A 15811-nucleotide genomic window follows, 5' to 3' on the forward strand; every position below is an offset into this window, starting at 1 on the left:
TTTTTTTTGTTCATTTTTTGCCCTGTTTTTTTGGTTTTGCTTTCCCGCTGCACCCGCCCCGGCCCCGCGCAGAGCAGCCCTGGCACGGCCCGGGTGGCCGCGGCACGGTGCCCGCGTCGCTCCGCAGGGTCCCCAGCACCGTGGGGCCGGGGCGGCTCCCGGGGCAGCAGCGCATCAGATCCCCACCCGCGGAGCCGTGCTCACGGCACGGGGAAGCGCTGCTTTGCCCTTAGCAAGCCGCAGGCAGCAGCCCTCGCAGGCAGCAGCCCTCGCAGGCAGCAGCCCTCGCAGGCAGCAGCCCTCGCAGGCGTTACACGCTGGCTTCCCAGCCCGGGATCCACCGATCCTCCTTGAACCCATCCCTGTAAACACGTTGCCTTGTGCGCTGGGGAGCTGATGTCCTGCACTATCGGTGAAGCGTGGGTGAGGCACTTGCAAGCTAAAAAAGGCGAGCCCTGGTTAGCTTCAGGGACCAAAGCCCACCCGTCACAGAGTCTGTTCCCTGGGCGCTTCACAGCAAAGCCGAGTCGAGGACGTGTCCAGAGGCACTGCATCCTTCCAGAGAGGTAACCCAGAAGGGCCTGAGCCAGGAGCCTGCCCCGGCAGCGCCAGGTCTGCCAGCAATATGCCCTTACATGAGGCAGGTTGTTTTATATGTAAAGTTGAACAGGCACCTACCTCCTCCTCTCTCTCGCTGCAGCTGAGCTCAGTCCATGGCTCAGCTGAGAAGACAGACATCAAATTGCTCAGCACAAGGAAAATCTGCAGAAGGGAAGACTGGAGTCCATCAAGGATGGAGAGGGACCAGAGGATACCCTTTTGAAACTCGCTGTGCCCGCTGGCACCCAGTTGCGTGCCTAAAGGGCTTGTCCTCTCCATGGTTTTCTCTATGACATCTGCAAACATTTTTGAAGCCTTGCTGGGTGGCTGCTTCCCCATGTCTCCCCTCCCTGTGATTTATTCAGCCTCTAGAAACAGGTGAATGATTTGCAAATCTGTTTTGGTTTAATGACACTCTTGAAAAAGTGTGTTTGTGAATCATTTACTTCAGTAATTGCTTGCGTCCATCAGCTGCTGACTATGTCTTAATTGACTTTTACCCTAGGCAGTGCTTTACACATGTTCATAAATTGAGTCCTGTTCAGTACGTGCTCTACTTAATAGCGGGAAAACAAGGGCAGTGAAGTTACGTGATGAGTCCAAGGTCACAAAGAAGTCTGCAGGAGAGCCCAGAACCATATACAGGTTTCCTGGTGCCCCGATTTTGTAGGGTGCTGGGAGTAATTGTCATTGACCTGCTTTACTATGGACATCTCCTTTTGTCTTCCAGCAGTGAAGCTCTGAGCCTGCAGCTGCTGACAAATGAACCATCCACCAAGAGCAATGCCACTGGTGGCAAGGGGACCTCCAGCAGGACCCCGTGCAGACACCTTACACCCTGTCCCTGCAGGGCACCTGCAGAGTTCTCCATGGCTTTGCTGGTTGGGAAACTCCCATATTTTCCCATGGTAAAGCCTTGTACCTGACACAGTGAATCGGTAGAAAGTTTAGGGTTTGTCACAGAGCAGCTCCTTGTGGGTGTGACGATAACATGGGTTTCCATCAAGGAAACCGTGCTGGCACAAGTTAGTTTATTATTTTAATATCTTGAGTCTGACAGGCAAATTGGGAGTTGTGGGTTTTTTAAATACCTGTCTCTACTGTCTTGTATGAAAAAAATTCCAGGATGATTTTCTCATCTGCATGGCTGCAGCTCTAAGCTGTTTTCTCTCCTTGGTTGTAGGAGAGAGTCCTGTTTACAGCCCTCCTTCCTGAGCCAAAAAGTTTTTTCTCCCTGTTGGGCAGTTACAATGCACCGCACTGAGCAGGTCCTTGCTGCTGGAGCTCTCAGTTTGCTGTTGGGGAAGTTGCTGCGGCACTGGCTTTAGGGTTTGGGAAGAGGGACGGCACAGGCTGGAGCTGCCACTCCAGCAAAGGAAATCTGGATCATTTACTGAACAACGTCAAGGTGAAGGGAAGGGACAACTTTTTGTCTTCAGGAGGTCACAGCCTGCAGAGAGTACAATAAAAGCATAGAGGACAGCACACCTCAGAGCTGCCTCTCTGCACCTGGGGGTATTTTTTGTTACACCTCTTCTGAGAACACTTCATAGGCTGCAAAGGGAGGTGCAGCCCTTGGAAGAAGGCACTTCTGCAAATTTGTTTGGAGACCTGCAGTCACTGAAGATTTCCCCTGAGTGAAGTCAAATGACCTTGAGTTGAGAAACAGAGCTTTCCTCCTAAAAAAAGAAAACTGCCACCTGTGCTTCTAGCTCTCCTGTTAAAGAGCAAAGCCTGAAAACCCAAGCTGAACACAGCTCCACAGTCAGACACCAGAAAGCAAATTGCCTGATTTTTGAGACAATCTGAGGGATGTCCTGGGCTGGATTCACAATGACCGATGTCAGCTGGCAGCCCCAAATTGTGTCCAAGCAGGATTGCCCAGGGGGCTGGTGTAGTGCATGAAGCCATCAGTCTGTTGTTTGGGAAGCCTGAGTGCTGTGCTCCTCAGCAGCAGCAAGGCTTTTAGGGACTCCCTTTGCTCCTGCTGTGTCTTGTCCTCTGCCTGTTAGAAGGCAAAGTCTTTGGGCAGATGTTGCTTCTGGTTTTGCCTTAACTCAGTGTCCAGGTAAATGGGGTTGTGGTCTCAGGTAGCTACTGCCATGCAGACTGTGACTGCCAGGAGAAGGGCAAAGATGAAGAAAAACAGAGGCGGCAGGAAAACGATTTTGCTTTTTGATGGTCAGAGTAAAAGTTCACAATTGATAGAGCATTGATTGCTCCCCTGCAAAGCCCACAGTCCTGCAGCCACCTGAGATCTCCCTCTCCTGGCTCTTTCTGAGAAAGGGACCATAGTCACACATTCTTCAGTTCAGAGCTTCAGCCTCAAAAAGTCTGGAAGAACTACATATGGCTGTGAGAGGAATGTACAGATGGGGTTTGCAGAAGAGAAAAGAGTGATAAAGCCTCTGGTCTGCTACAGAGGACTCCTGAGGTGGGTGAAAATCGGTGTGATGGGGCAGGGGGACATGACGGGACAACAGAGAGAGCTGTTATTGCCCCACTGCTTTGCATGGCTTGCAGGGAGCAAGGAGAAGGGCAAAGAAGCCATGAATGAAAAGCTGGTGGTGGCTGTATGAGGCAAAGGTGGGTATCTGGACAGGAGCACAGAGGGGCTGCACAAACCCAGCAAGCAGTAGAGCCGTTCCCTGTGCCACAGCGGTCAGGTTCAGATCAGCCTCCCACAGGACACGGTAGAGCGAGACTGTGTGCCTGGGCAAGAAGGGAACGCCAGGGCCCAGCTCCTCGGGAGACACGGCGCAGCGCCTGCAAGTCTGCGTGAGTGGCCGTTATGGACACAAATCGTGGAAAACAGGAACACACAAACATGAGAGACAGGCCAGATGGGAGAAATACAGATGAATTAATGCACAGGGAAGGGAAAAGGAAAAACACACAGGCATGCTGCACACCAGCCAGCTCTTCAGCAGCAGCACTGCTGCGTGCCATTGCTGTGATGAGTGACTGGGAAGTCCTGCTCTGCTCAGTGCAAGTTATTACTCCTTTATGCTTTTATAATTCTTTCTGGCCTCAAAACCTCCCTGAGTCCACTGTTTATGTTTTACATCCCATTGTCAGTGTTGCTGCTCGGGGCCAAAGCTTTCTTGCCATTCCTACACAGGTTGTTGCAAGGCTTGGAGCCTCATTTCCAGCGGTGATCCTACATTAGCAGTTTTTACATTGAAATCAATCAGATTTCTTCATAATTTGGTGTGGTTTGAAGTGACTAGGTGCATTGATTATTCCCTGAAAGACTGTAACAGTTTTTGTCTTAGATCCAGTTGCCGGGAATGTATTTAGGAACATACACTGAAATCACCACATACCTGAAGTTTACCATAACTAACTAGCCACAGATGTGCTATTAAATCCATGCTTATTTTTTCCTCTTGTCCGTCCTATATGGCATGTTACAGCCATGATATATTAAACTTTCTTAGAACAGATGCTAGTCATAAACAAAACAGCTATTACCCTTTTGCAAGAAAACATGTCACATTACCCATCCTGCCAGTAATCACCTGTTTATAGAATTGGCACCTCTTTTTAGTTTGGAACAGAGGAGCTTCAGATATTTTATTGCTACATCAAGGGAAACACTAAGCATTGCTGGGGAGAGGGGGCGTTTTCATTTGCCAGTTCTTTGGTGCTTCTTTGGCTGTATTTTGACCTGGTATTTGGGGATTCAGTTCTTGAACTACTTTATCACTTCCTAAGCATCCCAAAGAAGCAGATGGGATGGGTGTGTATTGAATAGAGGGAAATAGTTCACGGTGCCGGGTGGTGACCATTCTGCAAGGACAATTTAATACACAACAATCGGTGTCTGTGCAAGGTGTTGGACCACAGGCTGATGGGGAGGAGTAATGGTGCACTGATGGAGAATATTTTCCTTTAGATGTAAAGACTCAGCTATCACGTCTGCTGGATATACCTCAGAGTCCTAAAGTATGACATGTGAATGTGTGCTGGAGGGAGGAAAAAATGAGAAAAAAGCGCTAAAAAATAAGACTAGTTACCACAGAGGAAGTGTACACCCATACCCTGTGTGTTCCCGAACATTGTGAAGACTGCCAAAAAGGCTAAGAGGTGTGGCACACAAATTAGCCATCAGAATTTAGCTGGTTTACGTTTGGGAAAATTAAGTAGTGCTTCCAAAACTTTTGAAGTGCTAAATATTGTTAAAATAATCCTTACAGCTCTTTCACTCAAGGACTTGGCTCAGGATGCTCAGCAAATATTAATGAGTTTCTCATCATAACACCCAGGAGAGAGATGGGAAGTTATCACAGTAATTAGCCCCGTCACCCAGCTGAGGAACAGAACAGTTAGGCCTCATTTTTCAGGAGAGTTTCCTGACCAAAATATTTGTACAGTCGCTCCGTTGAAAAGCTCTCTAGAAGGGTTAGGAGCCCTAGCTGGCCTCCCAGCAAGGTGTCGAGCCTGGGGAGGGAGAGAGTCATCCCCAAAGGTAGGGGAAGATGAAAGAGGAATAGTTGCCCAGTAGCAGAGCATATTGATGTTGGATCTATCCTATTTTCCTAGTTTAAAATTTGGATGCTTGCCACTCTAAAGAAGGCTAATCCCTACATTGACTTTATTAAGTAATATAGATTTGATGCATTATGTACAAGGGTACACAAGCAGTACAGCACAGATATTGTAGCCCCATTGATCTCCAGGAGGGTACCTCTGGAGGCTGAGCTGTGACTGCCACGTTGTCATTCCTGCTAGTGATGTGGGCTTCACTCATTAGGGAGTGAAGTCTCAGACACTGGGAGGTGGGGTCACGGCTGAGAGGTGTGCAGCTGGGAAAAGGTCTTTTTCCAAGCACAGGCAAGGTTTTAGCCTGATTTCTCTATTCAAAAAGCAGGGGTTAGCAAGAGCTGTGGGTCTCATTAACATCACTGTGTGGACTAGTGCTGGTAGAAAACACACTTCAAATAAGGTAAAAGAAGAGCAGGCCCTGGTCAGATGTCATGTATTACCACAAGATGTTGATGATCTCCAGGGAAATGCCCACTTTGCCATTACCTGTGAGTGCTCAGTGACTCCCAGCCAACACTCAGCAGGCCCATCAGGTCATGCCTGATAGCTGTGATATCAGGTCTAGTCAAGCAGGAGGATGCACCCTGTCCTCCCACCAAATTTCTCGCTACAGCTCAGTACCATCCAACTGTGACTCCAGATGTACTTGGCAAGTTCAGACACTGACCTGTTGGAGTTACAGTGAAGGATAAGAACAAATTTAGGTTGCCCACAGGCATTAGCTAAAAAAAATCTTTGCCCTTTTCATGAAACCAATTGCAAATCTACTCTGAAAAAAAAGGAAAGCAACTTCATCTTCAAAACAGCTGCAAACATATGCTTAGCAATATAGAAGATTTAATCTGCACACACACAGAGTAGGCTGAGCAGCTTTATCTGAGAGAATAGCATCTGAAATAGCAGGGCACCTGGGGGAGGAGGTGCACGAGGCCAGGGTGATAAAGGTATGTGAAGTAATGTAGAAACAGGAGAGGTGGTTTGGGAATGTCTCCTCCCTTTCCTGAATGTATATGTATAAAAAATTCCCTGTAAGATGGCAAATACAGTACTGATAAAAGGATTCTTATTTATTTTCACTGATACAAGTAGGCTGTGAAAGTCACTGCTGTACGATACAACTGAAGCCCTGAGGTTTGTAAGGAACAAACAAAAACATATACCAATGGCAAAAGAACCTATACATTACAGCAGTAAATATGAAGAAATAGAGCTTAGAGGGATTACACTCTTCCAAGCTTTGGCCAGACCATAGTTACTGGGAAAGTGAAGGAAACCTGCCCTGGAGCAGGTTACCCCCTTCCCCCAGCCTTGGTCGCTGCCGTTTAGAGAGGCACGGAGATGCTGAGGGACCTGTGCACGCAGGCAGCGGCACGCAGCGGGGCGGGCAGTCAGGCCGGCAGCTCTAGGCTGTGGGCCAGCTATTGGCATGATAGTCCTCTTGCTTGTCTTCAGAAGCAGGAGATAAATGCCTTTGAGTGACCACCCTTCCCACAGCGCTGACCATGCTTTGAACGGTGTGGCTTTGGGTGCTGCTAGTGCTGGAGCCTCTACAGCAAGCCCTTCCCCACGGAGCGCAGGTTCACACAAGGGAGAAGGGACCATCACTGAAATGGTGCGTTTTAATACAAAACCGACCACAGCACACAGTAAAAAAGCTGCTTTTATAAATGCTCTGTAGCGTATTTCTTATTAGTTCCATAAAGACTGAAGTAATAGCTATTCAAGTTTAACTCACCAATTTTGGCTTTTTCTGTGGTAACATTGATTTTTAAATCGTATGTTTCAGAAGGCAGCGCTGTCCTTTCTGACACACTCCCTCCCTCCCGTAGGTCTGCATGAGGTGGTTTTATGAAATCAAGGGAAGACAACTATCTATAGTAGGTTGTTTGAGTTTTTTCATGAGAGAAGTTGAGCCCGGTAGCAAGGGCAGAGCATGAAGAAAGTCTTGTCTGTAACAGGAGTACTCAAAAAGTGCAACAAGAGTTTGCAAGACCCCTTCATGCCAGCGCGTTCCCACCAAAAGCCTCACCCAAAAAGCTGAGATTACAGTCCTTCTCTGTTAAAGAGAAAAAATGTGAGAATGGCTTGTAATTTTTGAACCAGAAATACTATGTTTATCCTCCAAAGAATAGCCCCTTGAAGATGTGGCTGTCATCCAGGGTTAAAGAGCAGGCAGAAAGCCCACAGAGGGACAGGCCCTCAGCGGCTCAACACCCAGCACCAGGCATCTGTCTCCTCGGGCGAAGGGATGCTCCTGTTATCTATCTGATACATACCAGAGTGTCGCGGCTTTCCGTATCCAAACACATCTTGACACTGGAGATTACACAGATCCCAGAGCTCTGGAGTAAGGCCAGGGACGTGCACCCGCCCCCCGCTCACCGCCACGGGAGGAGGCAGAGGCAGTGTGGAGAATCATTATCAGAGAGCAATGACATGTCACGGCCGTCTTGAATGGGCCAGGGGGTCAAGGGATTATGACTCAAATCCATTCTTCATAGAAAAAATCTTTTCCAAATGCCTGACTTAAAGCTATGAAATCACACAGGGAGCGTGCTGTTATCTGTGGGGGTGGTACAGATACTCCTCTGCTTCAAGTGGGGATTCAAAAAAAGAAAAATATAGCTGTGCAGAGCATCCCTGTTGCACAGAGTCATGCTTGCCAAGCTTCTTTCCTTCCCCCACACCCACTGGTGGACAGGTTTAGAGGAGTGAGTGGGGTTGTGTCTTTAGCCCCACAGTAATAAACTTGCCTTATGCACATACATTTTAGTCTTGAATTTAACTCTTACTTGCTCTCAGATTAATTTACAGCAGGTTATGCACTTCTGCAGATACTGCTGTCATCCCCATTTCTGACCTGTTCTCCATTGGAATTGCTTGTGGAGGGATTGGAGGGCAGACACTTTTTTGGAAGAGTACTTTTGCCAAGAGGTTATCTGAGCAGCATTAGAGAAACACAGTTTTGCTCAATAACCTTTTAAGTTAGAGCAGCTATGCAAAGGATTACAGCACCAACACCAGAATGTCAGCCTGCACCATAAAGGTTTGCAGGTCTGCAGGGACTGTATTTGGGTTTGAAAGTCATTGAAATATTTTAATTATCTTGAAGAAGTTGATACTGGTGTTACAAAGAAATCCTGCTTGGAAGGTAGAAAAATTAAAGCTCTCATACTAAAAAGCTTTTCTTCATACTAAAATGCTTTTCTTGTAAAGTTGAATTCTTCCGTTTCCTTCCTTCATTCCAGGACCAGAGAGAAAATGGAACCAAGCATCAAAATAATAGGAGACTGTTTTTAGGCAAAGCTTCATTCAGATTAATCAGAAGGCATCCATATGCATTTTACTAGGTTATCTTGTTCTGAGGCCACCTTTTATGCAATTTATGCAGCCCCTGACTCACCAGTGGAAATTACACCTGTACCTTGTCGTATTTTCTGTGCTTTGGATCAGGAACAGCCACCATGGAAGCCTTAATTTATCCCATCTTTTCTTTCACTGGCTCAAGCTTCACCCTTGATATTTGGACATATTGCAGCGCTGTGATGCAGAAGTGCCGTGCAGGCTCTCCTTAGGAGGCAGGCTGTTTAAAGACCAGGATGCTGCGACACATTTATACCATGCACTCTTTAATCGTATTGCTACCCTGCCTAAGCCCAGCCATCCTCACAGGAAAGTCCCTGCTCTGGGGGTCCCACACCCCTCTGTCCAGATGGGGTGGGGCCTCACAAGACCTGCTTTCACCTCAGGAAGACTTGAACCTAGGAGGAGATCCTTCATTCAAACTGTTCTGAGTGCCTTGCCTGTCCTGGGGAAGGCTCTGGGAGAAAAGCAGCCAGCCAGCCTCCGAATGAACTGTGGTTTGAAAGGAGGTTAAACCTCCCCTGCACATGCAGCTTATAGCCAGCCAGGCAACATCAGAGAAGCCAAGCTGCATCGGCTCCAAGGAGAAAGTTAAAACAGAAATGAGTCTTCTTACTTCAGCTCTGCCTTTTGTTGTGCCCTGCAGGCAGCGTTCACCTGAGACTGTGTATCCTCCCAAGTCAGAGTACGCTCGCCTAAGTGAAAAATGGCACACACAGCCTTACCCCTTAATTCCCATCATTTCTAGAAGAGCCTCGGTTTGCCTTCTGTTCAACATGAGCTTAGTGGTCATGAGCAGTACCACAAACCATCTCAGAAAAGAAGCTGAAAAGTGAGTTGCAAAGCTCAGTGCATAGCTCAGGTCCTTACAAGTGGCCACTCCATATTTAAGGAAAGGCAAATAATCATCACAGAAATAACAATACTGCTTTAAGATGCTGTCCTCCTCTACCCGCCAGGAGCCATCTTCCTCTTTAACAGTGTCAGATGCAGGGATAGTGAGAGATGCGAATCCCTTTCCACACCAACCCAGTGGTACTAGCCTGGCTAGGTTTCTGGAGTGCACTAGGCTGATGGCTTTGCAGCGAAGCCAGTGAGGAAAGTTCTGCTGGGGGGTGTTTCCTTGTAGAAATGATGAAGGAAACAGCTAGGGGTAATGACACCATAACCCAGTACAGCTGTTTCTGCAGTGATCATTTGTTCACATCCTAGGATGCACTGAAAGAGCAGCTTGGAGCATTTCTGTTGCTGCTTATCCTCCGACTGGGCTGTTGTTAATGCAACACTCACTCAATGAAGTGTTTGGGATGAAGTCCAAAAAAGCACTTAGGTGCCTAAATCCAAGACAGCCATTCACAGCTGCCTAAGGACTTAGGTTCCCCCTTTTGTATGCCCCTTCCCAGAGTCTCTTAAAAAACCCAGACTTCCACAATGGGGTGACTTTAGGTGCTTCCAGCTTAGCTGGGCTTGGCTGCCGGAGCCTGCCTCCCGCCTCTCTGCCATCCAGCCCTGCAGGAAAGGTGGCTGTGTTTGGCATCACTCAGATGCTCTGTGACTGTGCCCTGGGCTCTGAATTCAGCAGCTGCAGGTGCTCTTGCTCAGACCGTGTCTGGTGCTGCTCTTCCTCCTTGGTATAACCACCATGGAAGGGGTTGCTGCTGGCTGGCTCTCTGCAGCCAGAGTCGCGATGACTATGGCACAAGGATGACGATGCTGATGAGGGAAGAGGCTACCACTAGCCTGGCTTGAGCACATTTTCCCCCATGTAGCACTCCTCCCACTCTCTAAGAAGGGTCCAGGGTAGAAGCAATGGACATACGTATCACAGAAAACAGATGTTCCCGCTTCCGCTGCCCTTGCTACTGATGGTCTGACAGGGACTGGTGGAGCCAGGTGGACTCCACAGTCTGGCAGCTGCTGTGTGTGTGGAAGCTGGGTGGGTCATGGGATGCCAGGCTCAGAGCCACTCATGCTGCCACCCATCAATAAAGCTGCATGAGAACAGCTTAAACTCATTACTAACATGGCGTAAAGTTTCTCTTCTACTACATTGCAGAGTATACCTGTTCATGTGCCCCTTTGCTCAAGACAAGAGTTCAAAATAGTTACAGAAATCTGGTTATTGAAGTCCAGTGATTTACAGGGAGCACCAGAGAGTGTCGTTTCTTTTCTACTACACCTTATATTCACCTTACTCCCAAAAAAGCCAATTACTTCCCAGGAAGTTCTTGGGGTACCAATGATGAGCTGAGACACGTGTGCAGGGAACTCATTAGCTGGGGTGGAAACACCCCTTCCCACCGCCTGGCCGTCTGTTTGGGTGATCTGACAGGCATCTTTCAACTGCATTCATGTGTCTTGCCATGAGAACATTAAGCTTTGCCAGTTTTCTCCTCTTGTCTGATAAAGCAGTTAGAGGTCCGTGTAACAGATACTTGTACTTTTCAAATATATGTCTCAGGTAGGGCTCTACACGTGCAAGCTGTTTTTCTCATTAAGCCCTTCAGTTACTGCAGTTTACCTAAATCCATGCTGGACTGTAAAAGGCTTAATCGATGTAACACATTCACTCCTGATGATGTCAGGCAGCCACTACACCAACATAACAGATGAGCTGATCTGATAGCCAGTAGATTTGGGATGGCAAGCAAGGTTTATCATGTTAAACCAGGTACCATCAGCACCTTTCAGTCCTGCAAAAATGCTTCGATTTTTCATAAAGCTATTACTGAGACATGTAAGGAAAACATGAGATCTGAGCTCCTTCCAGCTCCAACCTTCTGTTGCTGGCTCCTCTTCAGGAGGAGGCATGTTTCTGAAATTATTTCAAAGATGAGATTTGGTGTCTTCTCTGCCTACATGCATCCTCAGCAGGAAAGAGCAGCAGAAGAGGGAAGACTGAGGGCTACTGTAAGATGGAAAATGAATCTTCTGTAAATCTGTCCATGCATATGCATCTGGTTGGGCCCCGTCCTCCAGCCATGCTCCGATCCATGTTTCGAAGGGACCATGCTTCCTTCTCAAATTACTGGTGCTGGCAGAGCAGCAGAGCTGGCAAGTGAGCTTTCAGGAATGTCTTCATCCTTCACAATTCATATGAAATAGGTCCAAGTAGTAATATTCTTGGAGAGCCAGATACACAGATTTTGCAAATGTTGGGAGCAGCAAAGCACGCTATTAATAAAACAGTCACACTGCTCTTGGTTTTGTTCTTGTCGTAATAATTGTAAGCAGAAGCTTTCTTTTGTCTTGGTCAAGTCTCTGTTGCTTCAAGTTCAGAGCTGTCAGAGGCAGCTGAGCAAGGGAGCTTCGTGCAGTGGACAGCAATATCCAATCCAGCATGTGCCATTAGTCGACTCTGGTAAGTTCAGTGGAAGAGTGAAGAGGGGAGCTTGTCTGAGGACTCACTCTCCCAACAACTGTTAACACTATTGCAGCTCAGAGTAGCTTGCCAAAGGTGTCTTGGCTTACAGAAAAAAATGGATATTTTTTTGATGCGTACAAACATATCCATGAATGTATACAAATGGTAAAAGCTAGTATTACATCAACTGTCATATTTATTAATATATTAATGATGACTTACTGTAACAGGGTACCTTCAACAGGGAGAAATAAAGGACATATTCTCAAAATACTGGGAACCAGATACAAAAAAGGAGCTGCTCGTAAGTGTCTTTTTTATGCTCATCCAAATGTTGTGAAATAAGGTTGGTGCCTTCTGGCAGTATGAGTCTGCTTAAGAGGGAAGATTTTGTTCTGATAGTCAATAAATTTTCCCTACACATTTTCAACAGGTAAGTCTCAACAGCTTCCATTAAGGATCCAAGTCTTTGTGCTCCAGAGGCCAAAGCACCCACCATTTCTCCTCATTTGCGATTTGACAAGTTTATCATTTACACTATGGTGTGTGTCTTTGAAAGGAAATCCTGGTGGAATTAACCAATACTAGATTTCAGGTGCAGCAGGAAAACATGCAGTGGAGCATATTTATGTTAGAGAGAGACTTGTGTGCTTAGGTACACTGCAGTGGATATTGCTGAAAAGGGCAGCTTTTCTGCAAAGTTCTGTTAGATCCCCTCAGCAGGAAACAATTATCTGTAATACCAGTTTCCCACAGAATCTCGCAAATCTTTCCCTACAGGGATTTCACCTTTCATTGTTTCCTCTGCACAGGACAGAAAATCCAACTGCAGTGGTACAAAATCAGATCTGAGTCATATTTTTTTCAGCCCCTGGCAGCTGAAGGGAACAATCTCATCTTTGACTAGAAGGAGGTGGGCAAACAGAATAAGGGCTGGTGACCTGAGTCCCACGGTGACCTCCAGAGGTCCCTTCCCAATGCACCTGCTTCATTGTGTGATGCCCAAAAGGAGCGGGGTGGAGGGTGCAGCTGGGGGGTCCCTGCTTTGGGGGGACTCATGCCTTGGCAGCAGAAAGGGTCCAAATCCAGGCATGCCAGGGCCCTGAAACATTCATGGGAAGGAGCACTGCCCTAACGAGTGCCTGTCAGGAGGAGCACCTCACAACAGCTGCCACCTCCCCATGTATCCTCGGCATCCCCGTGGCAGAGCTCCTGGCTGCCTTGAACCAGCTACTCTTTTTCTTTCAGCTGTGGCAGTGCGGGGTTAGGAGGAGGATTACAGCCATGGTAACCAGGAGGCATATTTTCAGCGTGTTTTCTGCATTTTTCGCCTTTGTCCCTGTCCCCTCTTTCAAAGCGAGGTATTCTCACTGCATGGCTTCCTGACAGTTTGGGCACAGCCCTGCCTGCGCAGGCAGTCCTAGAACTAACCCACAACACGTGTGGGGGTCCGCTCCCTTCTCCCATGTGAGAAAGAAACCCTGAGCTCAGCATGGGGGTGCTCAGACCCCGTACTGGGCAGCACGCGCCCAGGGAAAGCAGATGTGTGAGGTTCTCTGGGGAGGTGGGCATACAGTCAGAGAAGGGACTTGTCTCTTCGAGCAGTTTGGCATATTCAGAGCTACCATATGCCAAGGTTTCCTAGCAGAATCCACCTTTTCCCACCTCTACAGACATTTCTGGGGTGGAGGCAGAAGTAAGGACTTTGCCCATGTGGTTAGGGATGTGGGTAGGATGACCCTGGGAGCACAAGACAGTTTGCTGTCCCCAGTACTTGGCAGCCCAGCAGCAGCGGGACCTGGCCTGCTGACTGCAGGTACAAATAACCAGTTAGATGTTTTAGCTGCATTTCCCACCAAGAGGAGGCTGGTGAGGTTGTGGTCTGTCCATCTGCCTCTGGCAGCATGTGACTGCCAACCACTTTCTCCCAGTCCTGATGGGGAGATGTTTCAAGGCCATGAAGTCCCCATGGGCTTGGGACTTACAGTGAGATGGATCCGTCCCCAGCACCAGCTGCCCTTTGCCCAGGCAAGTGCTGGCTGCTGGGGAGGGCAGCAGGAGCCATAAAGCAGTGGCCAGGGCATCATGAAGAGCCATACCCTGCAGAAAAGCAACCTCACAGGCTCCTACGAGCAAATCCATCACTATTTGTCCATTTCTGTCCCGAGCTGTTTATTAACTCCAGCCCAGATGACCTGACATTCAGGTAAGCCGGATCTGATTTTCTGGCTGAGGGAGCCCTCAGATCTTTACTATTTCCAACGAGATTTCATCGTGGGAAGCACATTGCCCTCTGAGGCCTGATCTTCAATACCAGCAGCAGAAAGCACCAAGCACGCCCAGCTGCCAGCTAAAGGAAACTCAGACCTTTGCTAAGCTCTGGCTACAAAACAGGGATGAGAAAGAATGTAGAAGCAGCCCTTGGACACAGCACCCCCTGAAGGGGCTGAGCTGGGGAGGCCCATCAGTGCCCATGGGTGATCCAGGGTGCAGCTGCTCCCCTGCACAGCTGGCACGGGAGGATGCTCATCCCTCTCCAAAATGCAGGCTGTGCCAGAGGGTCGCTGGTGTTGTGCTCCTGGTGCCGCTCCGGTGAACTGCTTCAGCAAGGCATGCAGGAAAGGCAGGAGGCACCTGGACAACTGCAAAGGCTTTGGGGGTAAAGGCAGAGGGACAAACAAGGGGAAAACAACAAACAGGAACAACTCTCCTTGATATTTTTCAAGTTGTTAGGTACCTGGTACCAGACACTGACAAATGAAATTCAAATGTCTCAAGGTATTTTGTTTTTCAGAAATTGGAAACTTCAAGTACAGATATTGTTTTTTAAACCCATTGGAGAAAAACTTGTTCAAAAGCAACATTTTCCTGCAACAAGTGACTTAAGAAAACAATGACAAAGCCCCTTATTTTGGGAAGAACGTTTTTAAGTCACAAAACTTCAACTAGTTCCTCTCCCCACTGCAGATGCTGTCAGACATGCCCAAAACATGCATGTGTATATAGAGCTATGATTTACTCTTTACGATTTTTTCATTGTTGGCCTTGAAGCTGCAGGAGAGCTACCTTGTTTCATCCTCAGCTGAAGGGGATACAAAATATGATGCTACTGTCTAAGAAGTGTGAGTACAATTGTGGAGGCACACAGACCTGCAACACTGAAATTTAAAGCTATGGAGCAATTCTGCAGGGCCGTTAATATCATTGATGTTCATGCCTGATCATCCCTTTGTATTTATAGTCATTTTACTTGCTAGAATTCTCTAGCAATTTTTAATTTTAAAAAATTTCATTTCCCACTTGAGATCTCAGAGGAATGGGGTGAAAATGTCATTTGCATGATAATCAAGGTCTCCTTCAAGGGAAGGGTAGGATCTGGAGCCACAATCCAACAAGAGTGGGAATATCCATCAAAAGTTTGTCCACTTAATTCCAGATCCAGGTGATGACGAAATGTTTGTTTTGTAGAAACCAGGAGAGCTACAGCCAAAGGGAAAAGATGTGTTACGGTGAGCTCCGCACACTGGAAAGCCCTGCTGAAGTGGTCGCAGGGGGAAAATGAGGACAGTGTCAGGCTGCTCTCCCTGCCCGTGGCAGGCGGGAGGTGAAGCACAGCAGTGAGGCAGTCAAGGTGGGCAGCAGGCCAGGCTGTGGGGAGTTGCAAAGAGGTTTGACAAGCACTGTCAGGGGGGGCACATGGAGCTGAGCCTGCCTGAGAGAAGGAGAAGCTGATGAGCCTCCCTGGGAGCTGGTGAGCCCCCAGGACTGCAGCTCTCCAAGCAGAGCTTCTACCTTGCCCTTGCCTTGCCAAAGTCTGGGAGGGGGGTTTGTGGCACCAGGTCTCAACACCTTTATAGAGGATTTCTATTTTTCAGCCTCAGTGTTTAGTTCTTATTTTAAGTTTGACATTTTGACTCAGTTGCAGCGTAGCTGTGA

At 47.9% G+C, this 15811-nt stretch overlaps 1 protein-coding gene across 1 annotated transcript in view; it reads right to left on the reverse strand.

Annotated features, from left to right (window-relative positions):
- Positions 1 to 15811, reverse strand: part of JCAD (junctional cadherin 5 associated) — a 66546-nt gene that overhangs the window by 33097 nt on the left and 17638 nt on the right. The window lies entirely within an intron of this gene.

The sequence above is a fragment of the Falco rusticolus genome, chromosome 4 (genome assembly GCF_015220075.1).
Source record: "Falco rusticolus isolate bFalRus1 chromosome 4, bFalRus1.pri, whole genome shotgun sequence".
In the NCBI taxonomy this organism is placed as follows: domain Eukaryota; kingdom Metazoa; phylum Chordata; class Aves; order Falconiformes; family Falconidae; genus Falco; species Falco rusticolus.